Genomic DNA, 21,333 nt, shown 5'->3' with positions numbered 1-21,333 from the left:
TAAGCCTGACTAGCTTGGTCTGCAAAGCTATGGAAAGGATCATCATGGACCTCATAAATAAAGATTTTGGGGACCTACAGACACTGGATCCTACCCAGTTTGGCTTTAAGGGCAGATCCTGCCTCTTAAACCTGGTCGATTTCTTTGAAACAGTCACCAAGGCCATTGACGAGGGGAAGGTGGTCCACACAGCCTACCTGGACCTCACAAAAGCCTTCGATACAATACCCTACTCGGGCATTATAGATAAGCTCACCAGCTTAAATATAAACCCCTATGTCACTAGATGGGTTGCAAACTGGCTGAAGGACAGAACCCACATGGTTAGAATTGCTGGAGCCATGTCAGACTCCAAACCAGTTACAAGTGGCGTCCCACAAGGCTCAGTCCTGGGACCTCTCTTGTTCGGTATATATTTCTCGGCGGTACAGGCCAACACGGAAGGACTGTGGCTGACAAAGTTCGCAGATGACTGCAAACTGGGCGCCATAATCAACTCTCCAGCCGACACAAGCATCCTCCAAAAGGGCCTCATAGAAACAGACAACTGGTGCCAGAGCCATGGCCTCAAGCTAAACGCCAAAAAGTGTATAGTCATCCCCTTTGGCAAAAACAAAGTGCCCACAAATTACCCCATAGGTGGTAATCCATTAAGTACAGAAGAAGTCATTAGGGACCTGGGGACCCAAGTTGATAGCAATCTCTCATTTGACAACCACGTGGCCAAAGTGGTTAGAAAAACATTTTATGTAGCCCACCTAATCATGAAGGGATTCACATCTAGATCAGGGGAGGTCATCGTGCCACTTTACTCATCCCTCATCAGGCCCATAATTGAGTACAATGCCCCTTTTGGGATGTACCTTACCAGACACCTGCAGCAACTGGAAAGACCCCAAAAGTACCTCACCAAGAGGATCAAAGGGCTCAAACAGATGCCATATGCTGCCCGGTTAAAGAAACTCCAGCTCTACTCAGTGGCATACCACCTGCTCAGAGGCGATCTGTGCCTGACGTATAAAGCCATGTCCAACCCCGAATTAATGGACATGCTGCACCTCCAGAAAATCCAAATCCCATCGAGCTACACGCTCGAGAGACTTGAACCTCGGCACTGAAATAAATAGGACATGCTGGAGGGACAGATTCATAACCCAGAGGCTCCCTTCACTCTGGAATAAAATCCCAGTCCAGGTTGGGCAGAGTCCCACATTGACTCACTTCAAGAGGAATCTTGATGAGTGGATGGAAGATCGTAGGTTTACCCCGGCTATCACTTCTGTGTCACTGTTAGACAGAGGCACAATATACTAACCTCAAAAAACGGCATAGCAAAATTAATTTAAAATGGGTGGCGAAAGCCAAACACACTCTGGCTAGGCTTATAAATGCCCTGGGGCAGATGGCCTAGTATGAACCTATGAATTAACTTTCATTTTCTAAACAATAATAACTACGTATTTCTTGCGTTACTGCCTGAATGCAATGTAGTGCTTTACCAGGAAATAAAGCATTTTAGAAGGAACAGCACGACAGTATGAGGCAAAATCAGAAGGACCACTCTACAAATTAACAGCAGTGCGATCATTACGTTGGAACTGTTGCCCTGACAACAAAAAAAAAAACCTTCTTATTCAAGCAGCATTATAAACCTTGAAAAACAGTTATTTTTATTTGTCAGGTATATTGAAACAAAGCTCGTTTTTTGTTTTGAGTTACTTTGCCGTTTTTCCAGCGTTCTGATTGGTCCGTTGGTCTCAGAAGGAACTACAGGTTCAGAGGTCAATTGTTCAGTTCCTGCTAGGCGTTTTAAGTTGTTTCTGTGAAGAAATGAGGCTCGTGGATGAATTACAAGGCTCGAGCTGCTTTCAAAAACTCCAATTTCAAAACCATTTGGGTAAGAAGGCGATAATTGTATTTAACATGTATCAAATGATTAAAAAATGTTCGTGAAATACTGCAAGTTTATTTGTGTGCATATCTAATGTACTGTAGAAAAATGGCAGTTTAAGCACATTTACTTCCATACTGTTTAAAAACAGGCATAAAATATAAGCTCCATCTTAAAGGTTATTTATAACTAATATGTCATGCTTGCTTCACTAAATGAACACATCTCCAGTACTTTGTTAAACAACATAAACGGAGCCTTTTAGGAGGCTCTGTAGTTTTCATAAAATCAAGACATAGAATACTATAACCACACTGCAAGTGAGACATTGCACTTATGTACGTCCCAGCATGTCACATGAGCTATATTTTATGAACTTTTTTTTGTGTGTTTAATTTTTAGGTATTAATAGAAAACATAAATAAATAATTATACTTTATCAAAGATGTAGTTTTAATTCATGGACGTCATTAAGAAAAATAGCTAGGCATTTCTTGGGTACCTTGCAGCCTATGCTAAATGTAATGGATATGTTTTAATTACTAAAGGTTGTTAAGAATAACAGCTAGGCATTTCTTAAGTACCTTGCAGCTTATACTAAATGTGATGGATGAAGTTATGTTACTTCATATAGCTAAGTTATTGATTTAAAATAGCAATAGAGATATTAATGAAAATAAAAATCATATTTTACCTTGTTTATCTGTAGCAATAGAGATATTAATGAAAATAAAAATCATATTTTACCTTGTTTATCTCTGTAGCAATCTGTGATATCAGAATGGTAGCTGGCTATTCAAAAGATTTAAGATGGAGGAGACAAAAAAAGGCAAAAAGTACATTTTATTCATTTGTCTTTGAGTTTCTTGTCTTTCACAGTCCAGTCAGACTTTTTGTTGCTGCTTGTCTCTCTAATGTTGAAGTAGTATCTATTTGATCTTCTGTAGTTACCAGATTCTTCTTCTTTATAAAAGTGTTTGCTTCTTCTAAAGTTTCAAAGGTTCTTTTCCCCTCAGGAAGGCAAAGTCTAATTTTGGGAGGGTATGTTAATTGTGCCGTAATACCAGCTTGCTTGAGAGATTTGATGAGAGGAATGAAAGCTTTTATTTTTGTAAAAACAGTAGTAGAGTAGTCGTTGTCAAATCTGACTATCTGATCATTTATTTTTGTAGGAGAGAGAGCCCAAGCTGACTATCTGATCATTTATTTTTATAGGAGGGAGAGCCCAAGCTGATTTTAAGATCAGATCTTTGTCCTGGCTAGACATTAGTTTTGCTATTCTTGATCTAGGATATGTCTTCTTATTGTTTGATGGGATTGTAGTTGGTGATCTATGGGCTCTTGCAAAGCCAAAAGAAAGAGCCTCTAGTAAATTTAGTGTTTTAGGGATCCACGTTGTCCAAAAATTAATCATATTGTCTCCTTCCATTCCTTTTGGTATACCGTATATCCTGATGTTATTTCTTCTGGTTCGGTTTTCTAAATCATCTACTTTATTGATGAGTTTGTTGTTTTGTAATAGGAGAGTTTCCATATTTTTCTTTGCGTCTATCAGTCTGCTGTCAATATCAGAGATAGATTCTTCTATTGCTGAAGTTTGTATTTTCTGTTATTTTAGAATGTCGCTCAGTATTTCAATTTCTTTTATTTTATCCACTTTTGTATCTAGTTTGTCCATTTTTGTTAAGTCTTGGATATTTGTTAGAATTCTCTCTTTCTTCAGAGAGCTGTCTTGCTGTGTAGATTTTAAAAGGCTCATCTTTACTTTAAGTGCAGTTTTCCCTTCCTTCTTTCTTCTTGTTAGTTTGACAGGAAAATCTGGAGATTCTTAGATGAAAAATACACTAAAAGAAAGCTTTCGAGTGCTACTTTATAGAACTATTAATTTGAAATTATTTGTGGTGAGTTTTAGTAATAAATCCTGTCAGGAAAGTTGAAAAGCTGCATAGCAGAGATTTTATGCTGCTATCAGGCTTCCATCCGAGCCACGCCTCCAGATGGTTTTAATTTCATACATGTAAAGTTCAATAAAATATTTTATGGGATAGATTCAATAAAGCTTACACTAAGTGTACACAATATGTATTCAAGAACATTTTTATTGCATTGTTTTGCTTTCTAGGCACTCAGAAATGTTACACTAAGAGAGTACATGTTGTCTGCAGTTTGTGGTAAGCTTTATGAATCCCTGTCAGTATTTAAAGTTGTAAGAATATCTGTAAAAAAACTTACACCTTCTTCCTCTTAATTTTAGTTATGTCTGTGTTGTCCGTTCACTGTGAGCAATGTAGATTTATTGTAGGCACTAATGAATCCTGGGGAATATGTGCATTATTTGAGACAGTATTTTTATAAAGCAAATCAGGCAGTTTCAGTATCTTAATTGTAGATTTTGTACTTCATTTATGTAAAATTTGCTTATGTCAGTCAAATTCACTGCTACCTTGCAGCGCAGTGGTTCCTTAGCTTTTTTGATTCTCGGCTCCCTTGCTGTATCCAGGTTTTCCCAATGCCCCCCCCCCCCCGTGGCACGCATGAAGTGCATATTTCAGGTGTTCCCAAAGTGCGCGCTGCGGCGCCCTGGAGAGCCACGGCTTCCTCACAGGGGCGCCACAATCTAATAAGCTTAGCTGCAAAATAAACTGCGAACAGTTTGTGGTTTATTTTGCAGCTAAGCTTATTAGTTCAGTGTGTGTGTGTGTGTGTGTGTGTGTGTGTGTGTGTGTGTGTGTGTGTGTGTGTGTGTGTGTGTGTGATTCACAACTCTCAACTGTACAAATTTTCGCAGAATGTCCAGATTTTTGCCTCATATTCTTGGTGTGTTCCTTCTAAAATCTGTACTTTTCTGACAAATAATTGAGGATTGAAGTAATTAAATAATGACAAACATTTGAGTTTGACTCCACTTCCTTCAGGCATGCTAATGCAAAACCTATTATTCTATCAGCTTTCTAAGTTTGTAAGAGCAATATTTAAAATCTCTCCGTTGATATCATTTTTAATATTGTATCACAAAGTTGTTAATTTTTCTGTTAGCTACTTAACTATGATTATTAAGGCAGTTGGTGAGCCCCATACCACAGTATTCTCATTTTAAGTATGGTAACTCCGCCCACTATATTATTGTTGTTGTATCTTTCGGCTTTTCCCGGTTAGGGGTCGCCACAGCGGAACTCCGGTCCGCTAATGATTGGCAGTAGATTTTTACATACCGGCTTGCCAGTCCTGACGCACAACCTTCAGTGAAGATACGCCCATTCACGCATGTCTCCACACAGAAGACGCTTTAGCTGAGAATCGAACAGGAGAACGTCTTACTGTGAGGTGACAACGCTACCGCAGCACCACCACCGCAGCACAGTTTATGTACAGTCTTAATTTATATTATGTATTTCAGTTTGTTTCAGTGTTATGTTTTGCTGCTTTCGGTTTTATAATCAATTGACTGTTTTTTTTTCTTTTTGAGTCCGATCTGGGACCTCGTGGATCAGTGTTCTACCTCTGTCAGCAAATTTATGTGAGGTTTACAATTTTAGCTTATTAGAATAACATAATAGGATTTTGTTGAATGTATATTACTGCATGTCAGTTTTTCTTATAGTTGCATTATATTAGAACATATTTTCTAATACTTCAGTGGATAGAATTACAGCACACGTGACTTTCTGTCCCAAAAATTATGTCTGTATTTACAATAAATGTACTCCATTATTTTATTTATTTGGGGGAAAGACTTAAGATACTAAGTAAACAGTTCTGATGTGTTGGGGGGGGGTGGTAGGAGTTATATCCAGTGCTGAAGACACTCGGCCTACTGCCATAGTTAGCTGGATGGTTTAAGGCATTTGGAGTAGGTTCAGCATTAGGACAACAGGAAGATGAATGTTTTTAATATTTCATTTTTTGATTCAACATCATGCTGCACCTAATGTTTACACTGAAAAACTGAACTGTAAATTGTTGAGCTTAATTTGTGATAGTTACATCAAGGATGCAGGATTACTTGTGGACAAGCCTAATGTCTTTTATCATCATAGGGAATGTGGTCAGTAATAAGGAGTATTGGAATGTCCACTTGTATGAAATACCCTCTAATGATTAACAAACTGGTTTCTAATAGGATATTTATTAAGGTGCCATTTTTTTTTTTCAAAAGCACTTTGGCTTTAACTGAAGAAATACACACTATGAGAAATGTTTATTAAAATAGGTCCAAAATTCAATCTGGACACTGTTTTTCAGTCTTACATTTGCCATTATGCTTTGTTTGCTTTTCATGAGCTACGGTCAGTCACTAGAAGGGTTTGTTTCAACTGGCTTAGACTACAGGAAATGTAGTTGCCCTGTTTTTTATTCCCTGTTAAACTGGTTGCTGTCTTTTGTAATATTGGTAATATTTATAAATTTGTAGCATTTTGTAATTTATATTCATTTTGCATTCTATGTACTGTTTAAATTTGAGTCTTTGGGTAGTGTCCTTTGTCTCTCTCTTCTGTAGTTTATCTGTTTATTTAGGAATGTTACTCTTGATTACGTTTGACAGCAGGAAACCGAGAGGTGATTTATTAGCTGGCAATGTTACTGTAACAGAGACTTAGTTTGGGAATCATGCTGCTGATTAAGCATACATCTACAGGGATATAAACAGAAGGCTCAAATTAAAATGATAAACGTACACAGAAAAGTAATAAAAATAAACTTTGTACAGTAATGAAATCAAACCACACACACATATATCTATATATAGATATCTATATATAGATCTATATATCTATATATATCTATATATATATATATATATATATATATATATATATATATATATATATATATATATATGTATAAAAAAAAATATATATATATATATATATATATATATATATATATATATGTATGTATGTGTGTACAAATATATACATATAGCAAACTAGTTTGGACAGAGTAAAGGTATTATCCAGGGGTAATACAGAAACCGAGCCAGTTGCTAGCTAGATGCTGTTTAAGGAGTTTGAATGTAGAGGTGGAAGGGGTAGCAGAGTGCTCCTCCAGGCGTCTTCTGCAGTTAACCCCTACTGCTCCTCTAGGCGTCAGATATGGATTGTTCATATTTGCATTAATAATTCCAAAACCATGTTACTTACAAGGTACCAGGATATTTTGTCTTGAGCCATATGTGATGGCAAACACAACTCTATTGATATTTGACCACTTTCAATGAGAGTTTTCTAGAACTCTAAGGTGATAACTTAGTTTTTAAAGGCTTAAGCCACCCCCACTAGGGGTTAAAGGTGCACACTCAAAAGAGCTGCTCCGGAGTGAATGAGGAATGACTTGAGGAGTGCGGTTCCACATTTTTGCTGTCTGACATGAAAATAATGATTCACCAAAAGAGTTGTTAGCTTTCATAACTTGTAATAGCAGTTTATTAGATGAGCGGAGGGAGCAAGTATTGTTGTAAGGATGTACTAGATCTATTAGAGCCGGGGCAGGAATTAAGTTGGTATAGGATGCTGTGGACAATAGCTAGTTTGAGTGTTAGTAAGTTTAGAAGTTCAAGCCTATGTAGTTGTTTCAGGGCAGTACAGTGTTGGATTCTATTGTGAAGACCGACAGCAAAATGGACAATTTTGTGGTAGCATGTTTCAAGTTTAGCTAGGTTAGTAGTCTTCAGATTTGAAAAAATGGACGAGGCATATAGTGTGGAGAAGAGGTGTGTTTTGGCAAGTGCTTGTCTAGTTGATGAAGTGATAAATATTCTGGACCTATATAGACATCCAAGTTTAATATGTACTTTTTTTAATGGTGAGGGCAATGTGTTTTATCATATTTCAGGCCCGAATCTATTGTGATACCAGGTAACTTAGTACTTTTCAACTGGTTCAGTTTTAGTTCCATTGGATGAGAGTATGTGTATTGATGAAAAATTTGGGAGTTTATTTGAAAATATCAAAAGCTTAGAAATATTTGGGTTAAGTATGAGTTGTCCTTTTTTTTTTTTTTTTTTTTTTTTTTTTTTTGGAAAAGATCTATGTCCGAGAAAGCAGATTGAGTCATGGATCGGAGGTCTGGTAGAGAGGGGGCTGCACAGTGGAATCATCTGCTTACTGTAGAATTGTGGCATTGTGAGTGGTGGAGCTAAGCTTGTTAGTAAACATGGAGAAAAGTAGTCTGCCGAGAATAGAGCCCTGTGGGACTCCTATGGTGATGGGTAAGAGTAAAGATTTCATTGTTGCTTGATGTCTGTTGGTTAAGTAGCTGTGGAACCAGGTAATGGAATCAAGCGAGAGATTAATAGATTCCAAGTCAAGTAGTAGTTTTTGATGTAATACAGTGTCAAATCCTTTTGATATATCTAAGAAAATGGAAGAAACAAATTGATTACTATTTTTATGGTGACTGATTGTGTTTGAAACTTGAGGGCTGTGGTAGTACTGTGTTTAGGTCTAAAACCATGTTGGGAATAGGAGATTAGGTTGTTCTGTATGAGGTGGGGCAGTAGTTGAGTGTGTATACATTTTTCTAGTATTTTGCTAAGAGGGGAAGAGTATGGCAATGGGTCTATAACTGGATAACTCAGTGGATTGACCACCTTTGTGTAGGAGTATTCTATGGGACATTTGCCAGAGTTTAGATACATAATGTTCAATGATTGCTCGATTTTTTTTTTGGTATAGAGATAGATTAGGAGATAGTCTGATGGTAGTCGAAGAAATTTACTTGGAAGTTGATCTACAGCTAGTCTAGTGGGTTTAAGTTGGAGGAGGAGTTTTTTGATGCAAGAATTTGGGACAGGCTGAAATGAGAAGGTTGTTTAAAACAACATATTTTATAATTTCATGTTTGCATAATTTTAGCCTTTCACTAGAATGACATTAGACAAAATTAGACAGTATATATGTTGGTTTCTTAATGTAAAGCTATTGAAAGGTGGTAAGTTTGACAGCCACCGAGGGTATGAGGTCTTCAATCTTTTGCAGCAGGTAGGACAGATAAAGGTTAAAGTTACTGAAAAGTGCAACAGTTAATGTAACCTCCTATGTGGTCTACATTGCTGACAGGGTATATTGGATAGCCAAAGTAGTGGAAGTTGCTGGTACCCTCGCTGAACTTAAAATTGTAACTAATGGGGTACTGCAGGGATCAGTACCTGGCCCTGTCCTAATTGGGTTTTATTTTGCAGACATCCAAGCCAATGTCCCTGAATGTGTTTGACCAAGGTTGCTGATGACTGCAAGCTGGGCTTTATTTTCACTCATCCATTAGTATTAAATTGCTCCAGAAAGAGCTAGAATACGCACATACCTTGTTGTGTCTTTCGGCTTTTCCCGGTTAGGGGTCGCCACAGCGGAACTCCGGTCTGCTAATGATTGGTAGTTTGATTTTTACGTGCCGAGTTACCAGCCCTGATGCAGAGCCTTCAACAAAGGTACGCCCATTCACGCATGTCTCCATGCAGAAGATGCTCTAGCTGAGAATAGAACCGGACAGCGTCTTACTGTGAGGCGACAACGCTACCGCAGCAGCACCACCACAATGCAGAATACGCACATACCTGCTGTACTGAAAATAGTCTCAAGCTTAAATGCAAAGTTGTAGCATAGTAGTATTTTGAAAAAAAAAGACTGTTCCCACCTCATGTTTTGTAAGTGGTACTCCATTTCAAACAGGTGTGGTTATAAAAGACTTTGGTCATTAAGCAGACAGCTCTTTCATTGGATTATCCTGTTTTCACTCTGATCAGGAAATCCTTATCCTGTTTTCACTCTGATCAGGAAATCCTATCTGGCCCAGTTAGTTTCCAAAGGAATATCTTCAAGATCCTAAGATATCATCTCACCACGTACTTTTCCCTTATCAGACTCCTCCTTGAATACATTGCCCCCTTTAGTATGTATAAATCCACGCACATCACTCAGCCGGAAAGGCCCCAGTAATTTTTAACCAAAAAAAAAAAGGCCTTAAATCCTTCAACCATCCTGATAGATAAGCACAACTATCCTTATACTCCGTACCCTTCCAGGCGCTCTGAGGTGATCTGTGTCTTGCTTTTTGAGCCATTAAAGTCCTGATCATATTTGACAGTATTTCTTTGGCAAAGCCAGTGTCTCTACAAGCACCTGTACTAGGGACCTATATTTATATTAACAAATAGACACGACTCTCAGAGAGAGGTTCCTAACCCAACACATTCCCACCCTATTGAATAGTTATCCAACAGTTCAAGTAAAGTACTGCTTTGCCTGCTTTTAAGGTTAGTATTGATGGTTAGATGGGTAGACATAAAATTAGACCAGGGCAGTCAGGTATGGCCCTGTTTGATTTGGGAAGTGAGCACTATTACATACTTGTAAAAGGTGACGAACCTTTAAAGAGGGTCAGTGATGTACTGTTTGACATGTATAGAAAGTCTGTTCCAGAGATGGGGCAGCCTCTAGGACACGAACCTGTCTCTCAGCAGGTTTTGTTAATATTGCATATTAGATTTAGGCCTTTTGAGCAGGTAATGTGCAAGGAGTTAGACTTGTGTATATGGAAGATCTCTAGTAGGGCAGGGTCCAAGACCACCTTGTAGACGAGACACCAATAACCTCTGAGCAGTCTGTACGATACCAAGTAGAGTGATGGTGATTTCAGTCTGTCCACATAGGACAGGAGTTTGAGGCTATGGATTCTCTTTGTGAGGTTTTTCTGTGGCCTTTCCAGCTGGTGCAGGTGTTGGAGAGGTACATACCAAACTAGGTGTTGTACTTTGGCCTAATGAGGGAGGAGTACAGAGAGGTAATAACCTCCTTTTTATTCTGGATGCAATCCCTTTACTTATGAGATGAACCAAGTAAAAGGCTTTTCTGACCACTGCCACTACATGATGGTCGAATGAGAGATTGTTGTCAACCTGTGTAACCAGGTTGTGCTTGGGGGTTGCCACCACAGGTTATGTGCTTGGGGGTTGCCACCACAGGTTGTGTGCTTGGGGGTTGCCGTTGATGTGGTAATCGGTAGGAGTCGTGTTTGTGCCGAATGGTATGATAATACATTTTTTTGCGTTTAACTTAAGGCCATGACTTTGGCACCAGTCATTTGTTGCTGTGAGACCCTCTTGTAGCACGTTAACATAATTTGGGGAGTCAATGACAACACCCAACTTACAGTCGTCTGCAAACATGGTCAGCCACAGGTCTTTTGTCTTTGTCTGGAACTTTGAGAAGTAGATGCCAAACTGTAGGGGTCCCAGGACAGATCTCTGGAGAACACCACTAGTGACAGATCTGCTGTTGGAGGTGGAGGCGCCTGTTTTGACCTTGTGGGTCCTATGGGTGAGCCAGTTGGCCACCCACCTGATGAGATAAGGATTTATGCCACGTTTTGTTAGCTTTTCGATGATGCCCGAGTTGGGAATTTTGTCAAAGGTTTTGGCCAAGTCAAGGTAAGCTGTGTGTACTGACTTTCTCTCATCCAGGGCCTTGCTGACAGTCTCAGTCATCCAGGTTCAACCGCCAAGATCTGCCCTTGACAAATTGAACTGGGTGAGGTCAAGTGCTTGGAGATTGCCTGTATCCTTGTTTATGAAGTCAGTAATAATAATGTGCTCCATGGCTTTACGGATCAGATTTGTCAAGCTAATGGGGTGATAGTTTCCATGGTCAGTAGTGGCACCACCTTTGTGTAAGGGGATGACAATGGCAGTTCTCCATTCTGCTGGAATGAAGCCAGTACTTGGGCTGTGGTTGAATAGGGTGCTCAATGTCGAAGCTAGTTCTCGCTGGAGATGGTGCAGAATACAGCCTGGTATGCTATCAGGTCCCATGGAAGCTGTGTTTGAATAGGGTGCTCAATGTCGAAGCTAGTTCTTGCTGGAGATGGTGCAGAATACAGCCTGGTATGCTATCGGGTCCCATGGAAGCTGTGTTCTTTGCCTTGGATAGGGCCTTTAACACTTTATCTACGTAGATGTGTGGTAGCATGTTGTCTAAGTCAACCATATCAGTTTAAGTGGTATTGTTAAGTACTAATTTATAACAAACCTGGGCTATGCCATGGAGATTCCTGATATAACTGATGAAGGCTTTGTGGTCTCCCTTTGTTTCGGAGGCTAGTTTCGATTCATAATTGGCTTTGGAAGTTTTAATTAGTTATCTAATTTGCTTGTTGAGGCTATGGAGGGAGTTTTCCAATTGGAAATGTATGCCTCTTTATCCTTTGACAATAGTTTCTTCTTTTGTTGTAAAACCTGTTTGTCCACCAGATAGGTTTGTGTTTTCTTGAGGAGCAGGTTTTAGTTCTGTTGGGTATGGCTGTGTCCACGCAGTTGTACAGGTGCTTGTATGCTGCATTGCCGTACTGTTCACCATAGTTGTCTGCATCCCCTGAGGGGGGCAGTATTGTGAAGCTGCTGATACCCTCCCTTAGGAGGTTGTAGTCAGCTTTTGAGAGTTTTTTAGCCTGGTTATGGCTGGGGGGGGTGTTGGGGGGGATAGAAACTTTGAGACCGATGATTTGATCTCACCAGGGAAGAACTTGATATGGGAATGAAGCAGTGGTCTCCCATGTTGTTGAGAACCAAGTCCAGAATGTTATGTCCCCTTGTGAGGGATGAGACAAGTTGATGAAGTAGAGGAATTGTTGGGTGAGAATAAAAATGAAAAGCAAGTTAAAAGGGAAAAAATACTAATTCCATTGACATTACAGACTATTAACATAGTTAAACTACTTATCTAATGGAAGCATGAGTAGTAAGAGGTTTTCCAGTTTGTTAAAATTGATTAGGTGCCATGCTTGCTAGTGCCAAATCACTTTGAGGAGGTTCATCAGACAAGAAATAGTAGACATGTAGGTTGCAAAGCTAAGTTAATGTTCCTTAATTTGTTAGTAAGAACAGTAGTTTGTCTTATTTGTATTTGAGGACATTTCTGATGACTGCAAACTAGGAGCCATAGTCAAGTCCCCAAATGAGGTGGACATCCTACAGAAGGGCTTCAGTGAGACAGATGCCTGATGTCAGAACCATGGCCTCGAGCTCAATGCCAAAAAGTGCAGTGTCATCCCCTTTGGTAAAAACTTTGTACCCATGAACTACCACATAGGCAGCAATCTACTTGACACCGAATACGTGATAAGAGACCTTGGGATCCAGGTGGACAGTAGTCTTTCCTTTGATAGTCACATCGCCACAGTAGTCAGGAAGTCCTTCTACGTAGCACACCTCATCATAAAAGGGTTCTCATCCAGGAAAAAATATGTCATTGTTCCCCTCTACTCGTCGGTCATTAGACCCATTATAGAGTACAATGCCCCTTTTGGAATGTACCTCACGAGACATCTGCAGCAGCTGGAAAGGCCACAGAAGTACCTCACAAAGAGGATTACTGGCCTCAAACAAATGCCCCACACTGACCGCCTCAAAAAACTCCAGCTTTACAACGTAGCATGTCGCCTACTCCAAGGTGATCTCTGCCTAACATATAAAGCTATGTCAAACCCAGAGCTGTTGGACATGCTACACCTAAAGAAATCCCAATCCCTCAGAGTTGCACGCTCTAGGGACCTAAACCTTGGCACCACAATAAACCGAGCATGCAGGAGGGATAGATTCCTGTCCCAGAGACTTCCTATACTCTGGAACAAGCTACCCATCTATGTCAAACAAAGTTGTTCATTAGCACTCAAGAAAAATCTTGATGAGTGAATGGGAAATGGGGAATACACCCTGGGGATCACTTCTGTGTCTGCTGGACAGTGGCACAGGAAAATAACTTTCTTGGGTGGCGTAAGCTATGGAACCTTGCTGGCTAGGCTTACGTAGGCCCTTGGGCTAATAGCCTAGTACCTACCTATGAACAGATTATTAACTTCAGCTTCCCAGTGCAGATCGTTAGAGCTGTGAGAATAATTCATTAAGTCACTCCAGAGAGAAGTGAATTGCATATTTTCACCTGCATTGATATGTTATGAACTCAAATGTGTATCTGATGCAACTATGAAGGCTCTGTTCATTAGTAAATATACTTTTTGAGATAAGTTTCACATTTAATTTAACAAGTAAGATAAGATTGTATTATACTGTAGTGTCATGTGTAGGATACAAATAATTTTGTTTTTCTGTATAATATTTGTCAAAATAATATTTTCTGGGTGTATAGGATGAAAGAACATGAGTTTGTCATACATACTTGCTGCTTTATACATAATGATAATTTCCAAAGTTGCTGTATAACGTTCATTCTAATTTCATGACAGTTAATCAGACGAGAAGAAAAGTAGTGGATTTTATTATCAAGCCATAGAACGTACTGTGTGTAAGACTTTTAAAGCATTTAAACAGTGATACTACAATGTTTAAAGATAAAAAGGAAACACTATTCAAGAGAGATGTCACTGTATATCAACATTTTTCTGGCTAGACCATAAGTAAAGAAAGAAATAAAATTATATTAAGGTTAATTGAATTAATAAATGCCCGAGTTCAGGGTATTGCAAAGCTCAAGAGCGAGCTATCCTATCAGGTGGCAGATAGACTAGCAATTTCCACCAAGTTCGCTGTATATTAATTGGAGACAAAATGTAAATAAAAAGTAGTTGAAAAAATGAAAAAAATTCTGATGGAAAGATCAAGAAAGAAAGTATGTTTCTTATTGATGACTACATTGACAGAGTGTAGTATAAAAATATTTGAGCATAGATTTTTGAATGAGTTATGTCAGCTGGGCTGTTTTTTAGATGTGGTATAAATTCTACACCAGAGCTTGAATTGGTAGACTGCAACATCATGGTTGAGTAAAAACAGATAAAGAAGGAGAGAAGTACAGTGAGAATTTTACAGCTGTAGACTGGTCTGATTAAAAGACCAGTAAGGGGTTCAGTCTTGGATGATTCTGCAATAATGAAAGCTTTATTTGCATGATGAGATGAAATCATCTTGTGCATTAAAGGTGTAATTAGTGTAGATCAGTGTGTGTGTGTACCTTTTAAGAAGCTTTCCAGTGAGCTAGCACATGTGTAGAAATACTGAGCACGTGAAAGTGAGACTGCCATTTTGTAGAGAGCTGTAGAGGTGTAATCGTGTGCATGTGTAGTAGTCAGCCAGTTTTATACTTTATGTTGCTGCTATCAATCTTGATATTTTTCTAATAAAGTATGTAAACGAACGAGCCTCTTCATCTTAACTAGTTACATAAGACTAGAGGCATGGTGTCAGAATGGGATCCAAAGTCAAGACCATAAGGCACTCGACTGAAGTTGCAAGAGTCTATAGGAATGGATCATCCCTACTGCTAAAGTGATTTGCAGAACTGGTCAGAAATGAATTCTGTGTACTAAAACAAGCTTAAATTAATTTAGTTTTTTTTTTTTACTCCAAGAATATAAAACAAAGCACTCGGAATGCTCAAAATGAATTTCTAGGTAAACGAAATGTCTGAAACTGTGGCATATTGATAGAAGCATTCAAAATAGTTACGAAAGTGTTTGAAACAATATCCGAATAGCATAAAACAAGGAAAACGACCATATTTTATTTTGCTATGTGATATTTTGGATAGCTTTAGTTAATGAGAAAAAATATCGAAAATGTACAAAATATTCTTGGTTTGTGCAGTATTACAGTACAATTATTTCGCAAAATATAGCCATTTCAAAGAATATTTTGCAAAGTGCAGTCTTTCGAAGAGCTTATTGTGCATTTGAATGTTACAAATACCTGGTGTGTGTGCATGTTCATACATAATTACAAGGGCCATTTTGCATTGTATTTAAGCATATTTTGTTGACATGACAGAAGGATTTGATATTAGAGAAAATTGGCGTGTTTGAGCAAGAGAACAATGTTTTCATACAGGCTGCATTTTCCGACAGACACATGTACAAAGGCATTTATTCTGTTTAATTTAACTGGTTCAGAAGCCATTGAAAGACAGCATTCATTTGTGTATGCAGGGGAGGGGGAACTGCCATATAGTAGTAATGGCTGAAACAAGGGAAGACTCAAGAGTGCTTAAAACGTAAATTTAGAGAAATGTGAACCCCCAAATGAATCTTACAATGGAAAAGCACTTAATTCACACAAGAAATCAAAAGCCTGGTGAAACTTTTGCAGCATGTATAACTGACATGAGAAATAAGGCTAAAACATGCAGATTTGGGCGAATTAAGGGATGAGTTGATAAAAGAAAGGCTTGTGTGTGGTATTAAAGATGAGGCAGTGAGAAAGATGATTTAACTTTGAATAAAGCCATAGAGGTGTCAAATACATGAGCTCCCAGAAAAGCTCACAAACATGCTTACAAATGAGAAATTCATGCTTCCAGCACCTCCCAAAGCTAATGTTGATAGTATGCAGCACATGGTTAAAAGATACGGGCCTAAGAGCGTTGTTACTTCAGTGAAAGCCAGAACCTTTCTAGCAAATTCTAAGGTGTGCTGTGTAAAGCGGACATGCTCATTGAAGCACAAGGGTGAATTGGTAAACTCAAAGGATGTGCCCTTACCTAGCCTTGTAGTAAACAATTCTGATGGAAGTCATGAGTCGTAAAGAGAAAAGTGCTTAGCTTTTGGTAACCAATGCCACAAGTGTAAAAAGTGGAACCATTTTCTAAGGTTTTGTAAATCTAAAGAGGTCCATTCTTTTATTAAAAGAGAGCACTCCAAGAGACAAGTCGATCAATTAGAAAGCTGTGACCCTACTTTTTATGTTGGTGGTGTGCTTGATGAAACGGTCAGTGCAGTAGATTTGTGGGCAAAAAATGCACTTTTTGGATGAATGGGAGACCCATAGAGCTCAAAGTTGATACTCGTTCAAAGTGAAATTTTATGTCAGCAGAAACATTTGCTAGAATAAGAGCTGGTGAGAAGCTTGATTTGGCTAAGTGTGCAAAGCTTGTTGCTTATGGTGGTGAAGAAATTCAAACCGTAGGCTTAGTAGTGCTTTCATGTTACTCTGCTGAGAACAGCTATGACTTGCAATTTTACATAGTCAAAAGGCATGTGCATTCATTATTAGGCCTCAGAGACAGTTTGAAAATGGGACTACTTTCATTTAATAAGGAAGTCCACCCTGTAAGCTTAAAGGACAGTGCTAAGTTGTCAATCTCGCCTTCATTCTTGCTGGATGGGTTCGGAGCCGATCCTCGGCTCTGACTCGGCACTTGCTAAGCTCGAGAGCTAATTTTACCAGCTCGAGGCAACCCTATATCCCATGATGCAAGGCGGAGACTACCCAGATCTCGTTTGCCACTTCCTAACGAGGTGCCTTCTTTTACCAGCTCCAGGTAAGTGAATAGATTTGAGACTTTTCGTCTACCCCCTTTAAATTTATATATATATATTTGTTTTTTGTTAACCTTAACGCATACTTTAACCCTATTCCCATTAGTGTTCCCTTTTTTTTCGAGTTATTTATCCCCTTTCCCTAGCTTAGGCCTTAGGCCTTCCCCTCCCTAAATTTTTTCCTGTCAGGGATTGTTTGTGTATGACTGTGTGTTATCCCTGTTTATTTTAAATTGTTGGATTGGGTGTTTTTGTGTGTGTATTACTGTATTGTGTTTCCTCGACACAGTTATGTGGGACGACACTAAGGTCTCAGGCTTTAAGAAGTGCGACTCGTGCTGTCAGAAGATGTCTCTGACAGACGGTCACACTTCTTGTGTTTATTGCCTGGGACCTTTGCACCTGCAGGACTCTTGTGCTATCTGTCATGCCTTCAGCCCGAGAGTCCTGCAGGAGCGAAGAAATAAGCTGATATTAAGGGACTTAGTAAAGCCCGAGAGCTCCCCGACTAAGTTGGCACCGGGGAAGCCCTCGAAACCTGTTAAGCCTTCGGCTGAGAGTTCCAAGTCGTCGGCTTCTGGTTCATCCTCACCAGGGTCGAGATCGGCTCCGTCCGGAGCCGATCCTTCCACCTTAGCAGTCTCGGTATCGGCTCCATCCGGCGCCGATACTGCCCAATCCAGACATTCAGTGTCGGCTCCGAGATCACCCCTGCTCTCGGAGCGGAGCCATCGGAGCCGTTCTTCTCTGTCGTCCAGGCTGTCTGATCATGACCTCGAGAGAGTGGTGAGTAGACTATTAAAGTCTCAGGCATTGGCCCAAATACTCCATAGCCCATCTCAACAGACGGTAGCTATTTCACATCCACCAAACATTCCTCCTTCGACTCTCTTACAGAGCTCGGAGCCGGAGCTCCTCGGAACCATCACCGTTGTAGCTTCGGAGCCGATACCACCCCTTTTGGCTCCGTCGTCCTCTGCTCCGATTTCCTCCTTGAGGCCTTCATTGGAGAGATCCGGCTGTCTGGTCTCTCTCGTCGGCTCCGAGGGGGCGAGTGGCATCGGACCCTTGTTCGACCCCGTTCTCCCTCTCGGAGCTTCGGCGTTGGTGAGCTCGGCCCCGACATCTGCCTCGGAGCCTTCCCTCATGGTGAGGCCTGGGGTTCCTATCTCTTCGGAGCGGGAACTTTCTGGTCTCTCTGACTGGGGAGCCATCGAGGTGATGAGGAGTGTACTAGCCCCTGGGCTTAGTCAACGGACAGTTCCATCAGCTCCTCCCACTACAGTGCCTGCTGACGTCTCTTCCCACTCTCTTGCTCCCGGACCCAGAGATCCAACGCCTCAGATTTCCCCATTGGGAATATCTTCCTCTTCCGAGGCTTCTCCTGATCCATCAGGTGAACCCCCGCGTAAGAGGACATGTAAGAGGAAACATCTAGACTCCCCTGAGTCTACTACATCTGATACTGACCTGGATGAGTCTGAGGGATCCCCAAGGTCCTCCTCTGAGGATGTCTCATTCCCAGACATCCTTGAACTCCTTAAACAGAGGGGGAACTGGCCCTCCCTTAATCCTTCCGAGGACGAGTCAGTATACCTAGAGGCGTTCGGATCTCGACCCTCCACCCTCCACCTCCTGGGTGTCTCCGCCTTTCGACCCTCTTATGGAGGTAGTAGCTCGGAAGGCGTGGATGGCTCCGGATTCGGTGGAACCTATCTCTAGGAGGCCTTCAAAATTCATTACGGCCCCACCAGATAGACAATATTTAACAAAGGGTTTCCCAGTTGATGCCATGGTGGTGGCTGCTGCCACCAAGAAGGAACTAGCTGATCCTTCAGTACCTGTCCATCCTTCTAACAAGGACTCTAGGACTATGGACAGGTACGGCAAGCGGATTTTTTCTTCAGCGACTTTTGCCATGAGATCGCTGAACTACTTATGCCACTTAAAGAGTTGGGAGAAGTTTTACAGGATCCGTCAGCTGCTGGGTCTCAGGATAAGATTAGCTCACAGCTAGGAATCCTTAACTCCATTGTTAACTCCTCCATGCGGCTCATTTCTTATGCAGCCGATGGAGCAAGTAGGGCCGCAGACACAGGAGTGGCTTTAAGGCGTCAGTCCTGGATGCGGCTTTGTAATTTTGCAGACCCCTTCAAGGCGTCCTTCACAAACTCCCCCTTTGATGGTTCAACCTTGGTCGGACCTCAAGTGAAAGACACTTTGATTAGATGCGAACAAGATGGCAAGACTCTTTCTGCCGTAGGAGTCCATTTCTCCACCCCTTCAAGATCTTACCCCAAAGGACAAAAGGGAGGGAAAATGTGGTTCCACAAATCTCAAGGAGTCACGCCTGATGCACAAAGTCAGTTTACCCCCAGAGGCAGAGGGGGTAACAATAATAGATGCCGCCCTAGGGGCAGAGGGGGTCCGCAGAATCAGGGTAGCAGAGAGCCTCTTTCTGACAAACCCTTCCAGCATCCCTGAGATGTTGCCCGATTGTCCGCCTTCAGTGGCAGTCAGGGGAAAATTATCGCTGTACCCAATAGCCTGGCTTTCCCTTTCTGAAGACAAATGGGTACAGTCGATTATATCCGAGGGTTACAAAATTCCCTTTATTCAAACCCCAATTCAACAAAAGGGAACCCTTCCAGACGTTCCACCCGGTCTAAGGGAACTAGCAGTACTAGAAATATCAAAACTGCTAGTAAAAAGAGCCATCCAGCCAGTCCCAGCGGACCAAATAGGATCCAGAATCTACTCAAGGTTCTTTTTAGTTCCAAAAAAGACAGGGGGACTGGAGACCAATATTAGATCTGAGCAAACTAAACAAGTTTGTAAAGAAATCAAGATTCTGAATGGTCACGCTTCAGTCCATTCTGCCCTTTCTGGGCAAGGACAATTGGATGTGCTCGATCTTCAGGATGCGTACTATAAAAATTTACAGACTATCCAGAAGATTTCTCCGCTTTCGGCTGGGGACCAGTCACTTCCAATTCAGAGCCCTGCCCTTTGGACTCACTACAGCCCCCAGAGTGTTCACCAAATGTATGGCAGCGGTTACGGCTCACCTGAGACGTCAAGGATTCCAGGTGTTTCCATATCTAGACGACTGGCTCCTCACTGCCACCACCAGGCATCAGCTTCTCCAAGCCAGAGATTACACCATTCACATTTGCAGAGGGCTAGGAATTTCTATAAATTTCGAAAAATCTGCCTTGTCGCCTTTTCAATCTATTACTTTTATAGGTGCAAGATTGGACACCGTACAACTTTCAGCAAAGTTAACAGACCAAAGGATCTTGGACATTCAAAGACACGTCCAGGTGATTCTTCTCGGCAACAAAATTCAGGCCAGATTTGCTCTGAAGGTATTGGGTCTTACGGTGGCCGCCATAGCACTTCTTTCCATTGCCCGCTTTTACATGCGTCTTCTACAATGGATGCTATTCACTCAATGGTCTTTTCAACAACTTCCCATGCGTCACGAGGTCATAGTAACTCCAACTTGCAAAAGGCATCTGACTTGGTGGATATCGTCCCCTCAAGTCCATCAAGGCAGACCTTTTGTTCCTCTTGCCACGGTTACATCGGACGCCTCCCTGATCGGGGGGGGGGGCATTATCAGGGCAGAATGGTCCATGGCACTTGGCAACCTTTCGAGTACCATCTGCACATAAATGTCCTGGAGATGAGAGCGGTGCTTTTAACGTTGCAAGCCCTCAACGACTCTCTTCCCCTGGGAACTATTGCAATCCAAACGGACAATATGTCCGTAGTGTGGTATATAAACAAACAGGGCGGAACCAAGTCCTATCCACTGTGTCGAGAGCCTCTCAGACTTTGGCAATGGGCAATCTCTTCTCACCGGTTTCTGATAGCAACGCACATCCCCGGGAAATCCAACATCATAACAGGGCGGAACCAAGTCCTATCCACTGTGTCGAGAGGCTCTCAGACTTTGGCAATGGGCAATCTCTTCTCACCAGTTTCTGATAGCAACACACATCCCCGGGAAATCCAACATCATAGCGGACAGATTGAGCAGAGCTATTCTCATGCCTCACGAGTGGTCTCTCGAACAATCAGTGACGGAAGAGATTTTTCAGAAGTGGGGCCTTCCTTGCTGCGACCTTTTCGCTACACCTCAAAACAGCAAATGCCCAGACTTCTCTCTCTTCCCCCTT

At 41.1% G+C, this 21,333-nt stretch overlaps 1 protein-coding gene across 1 annotated transcript in view; it reads left to right on the top strand.

Annotated features, from left to right (window-relative positions):
- The window catches only part of AAGAB (alpha and gamma adaptin binding protein), a gene marked incomplete in the record, with an annotated part of 888,073 nt that overhangs the window by 25,763 nt on the left and 840,977 nt on the right, over positions 1–21,333 (top strand).

The sequence above is a fragment of the Protopterus annectens genome, chromosome 7.part0, assembly GCF_019279795.1.
Source record: "Protopterus annectens isolate FY-2018-M chromosome 7.part0, PAN1.0, whole genome shotgun sequence".
Lineage (NCBI taxonomy): Eukaryota > Metazoa > Chordata > Ceratodontiformes > Protopteridae > Protopterus > Protopterus annectens.
This window is presented reverse-complemented; position numbering and strand designations above follow the sequence as displayed.